This window comes from Lathyrus oleraceus, chromosome 6 (genome assembly GCF_024323335.1).
Source record: "Lathyrus oleraceus cultivar Zhongwan6 chromosome 6, CAAS_Psat_ZW6_1.0, whole genome shotgun sequence".
In the NCBI taxonomy this organism is placed as follows: domain Eukaryota; kingdom Viridiplantae; phylum Streptophyta; class Magnoliopsida; order Fabales; family Fabaceae; genus Lathyrus; species Lathyrus oleraceus.
Genome location: NC_066584.1, coordinates 362,855,464 through 362,864,418, shown reverse-complemented (window position 1 = coordinate 362,864,418; position 8,955 = coordinate 362,855,464).

Here is an 8,955-nt window from a genome sequence, read left to right as displayed (position 1 = left end):
AAAAAGAAGTCTAAGAGGTTCCCGCCCCCCGGGATCCAAAAAGGACTCCAACTGCTTCGCCTCCTGTCGATCTCCAAGTATTGGCTCATACTTCTCTCCCCACACATGGGTTTCTTTTTCTTTGTGATCTAACACTTGTATCTTTTCAGGGACCAGTGGGCTCCTCGATTGAGGTTGAGACCGAAGTCAGGGGTTCGACTGAACATCCCCCCACTGATGTTGCCTTAAGCCCACAACAACAATCTGAATTATAACCCGATTCTCATGCGACCTCTCAACCTCTTGCTTCTCCGACACCTCCAAACGCGAACGTGGCTGAAGAAAATGCACCGGCCAACCTTCTGACTTCGGATGTCATAAGGCTAATCAAACACCGGAATCCTATAGAGGCCTTAAGAAAACTTCAACAAATTCGTCGGTTGTCGAATGACGCACCACCTCCATCAACTGTTGTCGGTGGTTCCTCAGAGCTTTATGCTAAGGTTGTCTTCATCCTTCAGCAACTGAAGACGTCACTCTGTGACGATGGATTTTTGGATGCTCTTAGAGAACATTGGGAGGTCGCTTGTGATATCTTCAAATTTCTCGACTCTCTAGCCCTTCGTAACCTTTCAGCCTCAATGATGAAGTATTTTGTCGAGTTCGAGGCTTTCTTTACTCAATTCACCAAGGATTTGAGCCTCCGACAAAATTCTGACTTCCAAATAAACATGAAACTCAATGAGGCGAAGATCGAATGGGATTCCAGTGAGGCTTACGAACGGGAGCTTGATGAGTTCGAACACAAGAAAGAAGAGCGTCCCCGACAGCGGGAAGTCTTTAATCAGTAAATCTCTGATTACCAAGCCCAAATTGTGGAGCTTCACAAAAGGATTGGCGAAGTGGAAGCGCAAAAGGCTTCTTTGGAGACGGACGAAGGGATCCCAGAGCAGGAGGCAATCGACAGTGAGGTCATGAGGGGGGTGTCTCATGGGGAGAGAGTCCTCAAAATTGAAGCCGATATCAAGTATCTATGCGGGAAGAAAATCTCTCTGGATAATAGGATTAAGCATGAGATGGTCGCGTTTGAGGATTTCAAATCTAGGTTCCCCATTTTTAAAAAAAACAATTATTGTAGGTTTTTCGACCATATTTGTAATGTCCCTCTGGGACACTTTTTCAGCAATTAATGAAACTTATGTCTGGATATGTATTTCCTGTAGCATAGGTTTATATTTTTTCAAATATTTCCCATTTACTCTTAAGACCCTCTGATCCCCACCAAGTTCTTCAATTTCATATGCATTGTTACTGTATGTCCGAGTTACTCGAAATGGTCCTTCCCATTTTGGTGAACATTTACCTAGGGTTCGATCCCGACAATCCATAGGCAAAATTACTTTCCATGCGTAATCATTATCAACAAAGGTTTTCCCCTTTACTTTTCTATTGTAGACCTTAGCTACGTGTTCCTTTTGTCGGATCAGCATTTCGATCGCAGCCAACCTTTCTTCGTCTAAATCAGCCAACTCATCGAACATCATGTTCCAATATTGCTATGACTGAAGATCATTTTGACGCTAGACTCTGACGGATTGTAAACATATCTCCGCCAGCAATATGGCGTCCTGACCAAACGTTAGTCGAAATGGTGTCGAATTCGTCGCCTCTTTGGGGGACGTTTGACACGTCCATATAATTTGGTCCAAAGTCTTGTGCCAATTCTTTGGATTTTTACAAACGTGCTTCTTAATCAGAAATATTATTACTTTGTTGGCTGCTTCTACTTGGCCATTTTCTTGTGCATAGTAGGGTGTGGAGGTGACCAATTTGAAACTTGTCTCGTCGGAAAATTTCTGCATCTTTTGTCTCACGAACACTGACCCTTGATCCGTCGTAATGGTTTCTGGGATACCAAACCTATACATGATATGTATCTGAATGAATTTGATCTCCGCCTCTTGGTCCACCTTTACCAGAGGGACAACTTCGACCCATTTGGTGAAGTAGTTTATCCTGACTAGGATAAACTTTTGTTGCTTCGACGAAGCTGGTCGGATTTCTCCAATGGTGTCTAAAGCCCACCCCCTAAAAGGTCATGGTTTGATAATCGCATGCAACTCACTTGCCAACATATGTTGGATACTCGCATGCCTTTGACATTCCTTACATCCTTTGGCAAACTCAATGGAATCTTTCAACATGTTGGGCCAGTAAACTCCTTGTCGGACAACAACCATTTCATCGTATAGCCTGCCTGGTGGGTGCCATAGGCCCCACTGTGTACTTCGTAGATGGATAAATATGCTTCGGTATCTCCCAGGCATTTGAGTAGTAACTCTTCTGGTGTTTTCTTTAACAATTCGTTGCCTGACCACACGTAGATCAAAACCCTATATTTTTTTTTCTGTCAGTATTTCTGACTGGATTCTCCAAGTAATCGATGATCGGCTTTCTCCAATCTGTCGGTGATGAACTATTGATAGAAAAAACTTTATGTTCCCATGCTTCTTTGACTTCATGAGTTTCTTGACACTCTTCCTCGGGCTCTTTACCATGACTGACGTTCTCGTCGAGTACGTCCTCTGTTGGGAGCGTACTTAGCACCATCTTTTCTCGAACCTCAATCATATCTTGCAACCCCGACTTAGACATCTTGTACCCTGAAGTGATTTGGGCCAGCTCGTTGGCCTCTTGGTTCTCGTTCCTGGGCACATGTCTTATGTCCGCAACTTCAAAGTGTTATAGTAGCCACGTTGCAGTCACAAAGTATTTCAGCAGACTCCCCTTGATGCACTTATATTCGCGCGTGACTTGCTTTATTCTCAACTCCGAGTCTCCCCTCACTTCGATTCGAATGGCTCCCAACTTTTTTAAAAGTTGAAGGCCGACTATTAAGGCCTCGTATTGGCTTCGTTGTTGGAACACTTCTTGTTGGTCCTATAGTTGAACTTTGTTGGGCCCACTTGAGGGGATAATATCAAAACCCCGACTGTTGTTTCGTCTTTGTGACTCGAACCGTCCAAAAATAGGCGCCATGGTATGGTGTCAACGACATTCAGGGATGATTCGACCGTGGCATGATCAACTATAAAATTCGCCACGATCTGGCCTTTCATGGATTTTAAAGGCTTGAAAGTTAGCAAAAACTTTGTCAACGCCAATGCCCATTTCCCAATTTTACTATGTAGAATTGGCTTAGACAACATATGCTTAATAATATCATAGTGAGACGAAACATAAACATCAACTGGTTTAATATATTGTTTAAATTTCATACAGGCAAAGTACAAACACATACATAGTTTTTCTATGAGACTGTACTTAGTTTCAGCATCTACCAACATTCTACTGAGGTAATATATGGACCTTTAGACACCATTACAATCCTCTTAGGCTAACATGCTCCCTATAGTTGTATCATATGCAACAATATATGAACTCATACTTTCATTTCTACTGGGGGGCAGCAGGACAGGAGGCCTAGTAAGATACCCCTTGATCGCGTAAAAAGCCTCTTGTTGCTCATGGCCCCAATGAAAATCACTTTCCTTCTTAACTTTAAGTAGTGGTGAAAACACCTTCCCTTTACCACTTAGGTTCGAGATGAACCTTCTTAAGAAGTTTATTTCCCCCAACAAAGACTGGAGTTGTTTCTTTGTAGATGGGCTTTTGAGGTCTAAGATCGCCTTCGTCTTGTTCTGATTAATCTCTATCCCTCGTTTGTGTACCATAAATCCCAAGAAGTCACCTTCGTGTACCTCGAAAGCACACTTAAATGGATTCATTTTTAATCCATATTTCCTCATTCTATCAAACGAGCGTCAAAGGTGCTCCAGGTGTCCTTCTTGAGATGACGATTTCACCATGATGTCGTCGATATATACCTGCATAAACTTCTCAATGAAGTCATGAAAGATGGCATTCATGGCCCTTTGGTAAGTTTCTCCTACGTTTTTAAAACCAAACGACATGACGACCCACTCGTATGTCCCCATCGCACTAGGGCATTGAAACACTGTCTTGGGGACATCCTCTTCAGCAATGAGAATCTGATTATAGCCGGAGTATCCGTCAATCAGGCTCAGATACTCAAAACATGTGGCCGAGTAGACCAACATTTCTGCCACTGGCATCGAATATTCATCCTTTGGCGTGTCGTTATTTAGATATCTGAAATCTATACAAATCCTAAGCGTTCAGTTTTTCTTGATGACATGCACTATGTTGGCCAACCATTCAACGTATCTTGTCGTTCTTATGAACTAACTTTTTAGGAGTCTTTCGATTTCTTGCTTGATCTTCGAAGTAACGTTGGAAGCAAACCGTCGAGGGTGTTGCTTCGCCGGCTTCCTCCCAGGTTGGATAGGCAGTCGATGTTCTACTATGCTTCGATCCAAACCTGGCATTTCGTCATAATCCCAGGAAAAGCAGTCTTTGTATTAAGTCCACACCTCGACTAGCTTTGCCTTCATCTCTGACCCTACCTTAGTACTTATGTAGGTTGGTCTTTTAGTGGTTCTATTTCCCAGGTCGATCTCTTCGAGGGGATCTTGCGCTTGCATCTTCTGGGACTCATTTTGTGGGTTCTCTTCGAACCCTAAAGGCTCATTATCATAGATATAATCAAGCCTCCGACTTTCCGAAGCTGTTGTCTGGTCTAGTCGACCATCATCTCGAATTTCGGCCTCACAGGCCAAATTCTGGAGTCTCTTCCTTTCTAGAATTGACTTCCTCTTGTTTTCAGCCAAATAGGTCGAAATTCGAGCCAGGCTTTCTGAATCAGTGGTCATCTTCGACGACTGTTTGCCACCCCATAGATGGGATTCCCGTCTCTGATCCTGTGTCTTCCGCGTTATCCCAGATGAAACCATGATCAGGGTCCAAGTTCAGAACTCGACCATTATTGACGAAAGTATAGGATTCCGACTCGTCATCACATGGCGCTATGTTCGCCAAATGTTGGTAAAACGGTCTTTTGGAACCCCTATCGTCAACCCGGTAATAGCTTTGGTCAGCCTCAATATTCTCTACGATGCCGTCTTTTCTCCAGATGATAAACCTTTGGTGGACTGTTGAGGGAACAACCCATATCCCATGGATCCATTCTCGACCCATGAGTGCGTTGAAATTGGCTTTTGAGTCTATTACCATAAATAGTGTTGAACGTGTTGTCGTGCCTACCGCGAGGTCGAACTGGATCACCCACATTATATTACTGGTCTTCCCTTCATAATTTGAAAGGACCATATTGTGTTGTCGGAGATCTTCATTGACTTTTCCCATCTTCTTGAACAGAGTATAGGGCATCAGGTTGATTGCAGCACGCCCGTCGAGAAAAACCTTATTCACTGCCATTCCATCCACCTTAGCTCTAATGAACAATGGTTTTAGATGGTACATCATCCCAGAACTGGGCCTTTCAAACATTGATTTCTGCTCTTCCACCATGCTGATGTTCATGACATAGTAGCATAAAGGTTGTCCCCCTTCTGTTTCGTCTGGTACAAAGTCCCCTTCTATTTCAGAAACTTCAAATACCATGTCGTATTTGGCTGGCAGTACCGACACAATGCCGCAGTTTACGACGAAATCATCACCGTAGATATCGTCGTTGTTTTCGTCGTACATGTCCTCGTCGAATTCCTCATCAGACTGAGGAGAACACTCAGGTTCTTCTTCCTCTGGTTGGGGAGAATATTCTGGCTCCTCCTCCTTCGATATTTCCTCGCTTCGTGGCCGTCCCTCGATCTCTAACAAACATTCCACGTTCTGAGTAATCACTGCCTTTTTTCCCGTTGAGTCGACGGTCATGGCCACTGTCTGGTTGGCCACCATTTTTGCAAGCCCCTTGACCTTTGACACCTGTTCCTTTTGTCCAGCAGTCTTCGGAGTCTTCGACTGTGGGGTGGTAACAGGTTTCCCAACTTTTTTGTTCCGTTTGTGGCATCTCCACTGTGTCCTAATCATAGGATTCTTTCCTTTGTAGTTAGGAGATATTGTGTAACCTCTCCTCTTCTCTAGAGACGTTGCCTCTTTTTCCAACACCCTCTATTTCGGCTTTTTGCCCCCCTTCTGATTGACAGGTTCTATCCACTTCTCCTATGGAACATCTGTTGGAGGAATGAGTGTCTTCGGGCGGGGACGTTGAAATTGTCTCTTGTACTCTTTGTTCCGTCGAGGCGCTCTTTGCCTGTCGAACACAAATCGTGGGACAACAGGATTTTCCTCCTTATCGGTCTTGTTGTCGGCCTCCAATCTTTCGGCGGTTTTCTTGTTGAATACCGCGATGCACTTTAGGCATAATAGAGCCTTCGATCCTTTCTCCTTTCATTTCTCCTGGAAGTCAGACAAACTCTCGCCAAGCTGGGGATAGGCCGACTCGGGCCTTCTTTCGTCTTTGACTCCGAAACCTTCAGTAGTTTCGACCATCATTACGTTAATTGATTCAGGTAACTTGGTTGCTTTGAGAACCTCAATGAGACCATCAGTAGTATCCATCATCATGCACTCTAGAGGCTCACCATACAATGCTTCTTCCACCTTCAAAGGGTCGGAATCCACCTGCTTTTTTTGCCTTTCGCCAAACTGGAGTCTTCTTTCTTTCAGAGCTTTCTGCACCAAATCCCTAAAAAGAACACATTGGTGAGTTTTGTGACCAGGGAAATTATGAAATTTACAAAATCCCCTTTTCTTTTTCTGTTCTAGGGGAGGGTCTTTTAAACCCTAAGGGGCGAAATGTGTCTGTCTTTTACCAATAGATCAAAGATCTCGTCGCATTTAGACACGTCGAACGTATATGTCTTAGCGACGTATTTGTCTGTTCTCTCGGGTTCGACAGGGTTTTTCCTATTCAATGGTTTCAAAACCTTTCACGTATATGGAGGTCCTGGCTTGAGTTCCACCACGTTGACCTCACTCTTGTCGACTATGTCTTCGTCGTCGAAAGAGTCTCCTTCGACTGTGATGTAGGACACTTTCTCTTTTTTATGATATCGATCCGCCTTAGACTTTTCAGATTTCAAACATTCGATACGTCGAACCCTATCGGCCAATTGGTCCATATCTCTAAGATACTGGGTATCCAGTTTCTTCCTTATAGAATAATTTAGGCCCTCAACCGCCATTTTGACCAATTCGTGTTCATGGACTTGAGTAAAGCATTACACCTTCAATAGCCTAAACCTGTTTAGGTACTGATCAATTGACTCAACGACCTTTCGCTTAACGCTAGCTGGTTCTTTAAGGCTGGTCTTTGATTGTCCCATATAAAATTGTTCATGGAACAACCATTCCAATTGTGTCCATGTTTGGATCGACTATGGAGGTAGCATTGTGAACCAGGTAAACACATTTTTCGTGAGAGAACTTGGGAAGTATTTCAACTTCAAGTCCTCGTTGTTTTCTATGTCACTATCCTCGGTCTGGTATCTCGCTACATGTTCGACGGTGGATTCTTCAGTATCCCCCGTAAACTTAGTAAATTTAGGGATTTTCCATCCCCTTGACAATTCTGTCTGTAAGATAAAATCTGGTAGAGGAGAGGAGCATGTCAGCTGTTGGAGGCAAGGACTTACTCCATTTCGCACTATGATCCGTTCGACGATAGCCTATAGGTTTTGTTCCCCCATGGCTGCGTCGTGTCGAACTTGTCGAACCACCTGATCGGGATCCTAATTATGGTTAACCAGTACCACGGGGGGCCTTCGTGTCACTCTTGGGATGTGTTCAAACTCCTGGTATTCTTGTTCGACATTATCGTCTGTCATCTCCTCTTGTCGAACCGGAGTCTCTAGTCGAGGAGGAGGCGTGGGATTTTGACGCACTTGAGCTCTTGGAGCTCCCCAAAAGTCTCCAATCTTGGCCATCTGGGTCACCAACTATTGAATAACTCTGCGTCGAATCCTAGATCAAATGCCTTAAAATAGTACTCATTTGTTGAGTCAGTATGTGTACCATTTCATGGTTACTTTCGTCCATTTGATGTCTCATAACGACAACGGAGCTTGAGGTAAATGTTGGGACTGATTGGGACGTCAATCCAAACCTTGGGGCCGACCAAATGGGGTTGCCAAAGGTCCAAAAACCTGATAACGAGGGAATGGAGATGACGAGGTATCGTTGTAAGTCGAATCGAAGTTATGCATGTTTGCCATAAACTCTGTCGGCATTCCCAACATTCTGTCTATGGAAGCCGTGTAACTGGGCATATGTTGCCCCATAGTTCCCATGGTTGTCGGCGTTTGTGGATGACACGGCGTCAGAATTGGTCCTACGAACGTTGTTGAAATTGTCGACGCCATACTAGAGTCGGCATCAGCGGCCTGGGGTGTCATTGTGTCTCCCGCCGAAGACGTTTCTTCGTGGGGTCTAGGAGACGTCATTTTTCCACTACGCAATCGCACACAACTTAACACTGTCGAGGTCCCACCAGGTGTGCCAATTTGTTGTTATGCGCAACAATCTCTAGCCTTCCTATATGAGGTTTACATGCAGGACCTGCTAAGGAGTCCAGGACTTGGTGTTTTGGGTGTATGGCTATTTGGTAAACAATGTTTCTGACTGGTTGAAAGGGTGTAAGCGAGACTCTTGATGAGTCAAGAAAATAATAAAGGTAAAATGACAAGTAGAAACGATAAAGTACTGAAAGAAATATGATAAACGATAAATTGAGACAAGACAAAAGATAAACTTTGCGAAGATTAAATGATTTGTAATTATAAAGTGGAGGCAAAATACATTGTTTGTGAGGAGAGTAACTTTTTTCTCGTAAGCGCTTTGGTACTTCAAGCTTTACCCCTACTGCAAATGTTCAAATTGCCACCTTTGAATCTTCACGTAACATTGACTTAAATACTAATTAGAAAGTAATCGTCGAGGCTTACAAAGCCTTCTTAAGGTGCCACGTGTAGGTCCATTTCTTCCATCTCGGCGCATAACTAACCACGACTTCTTTACGTGCCCACGTTCTCCTTC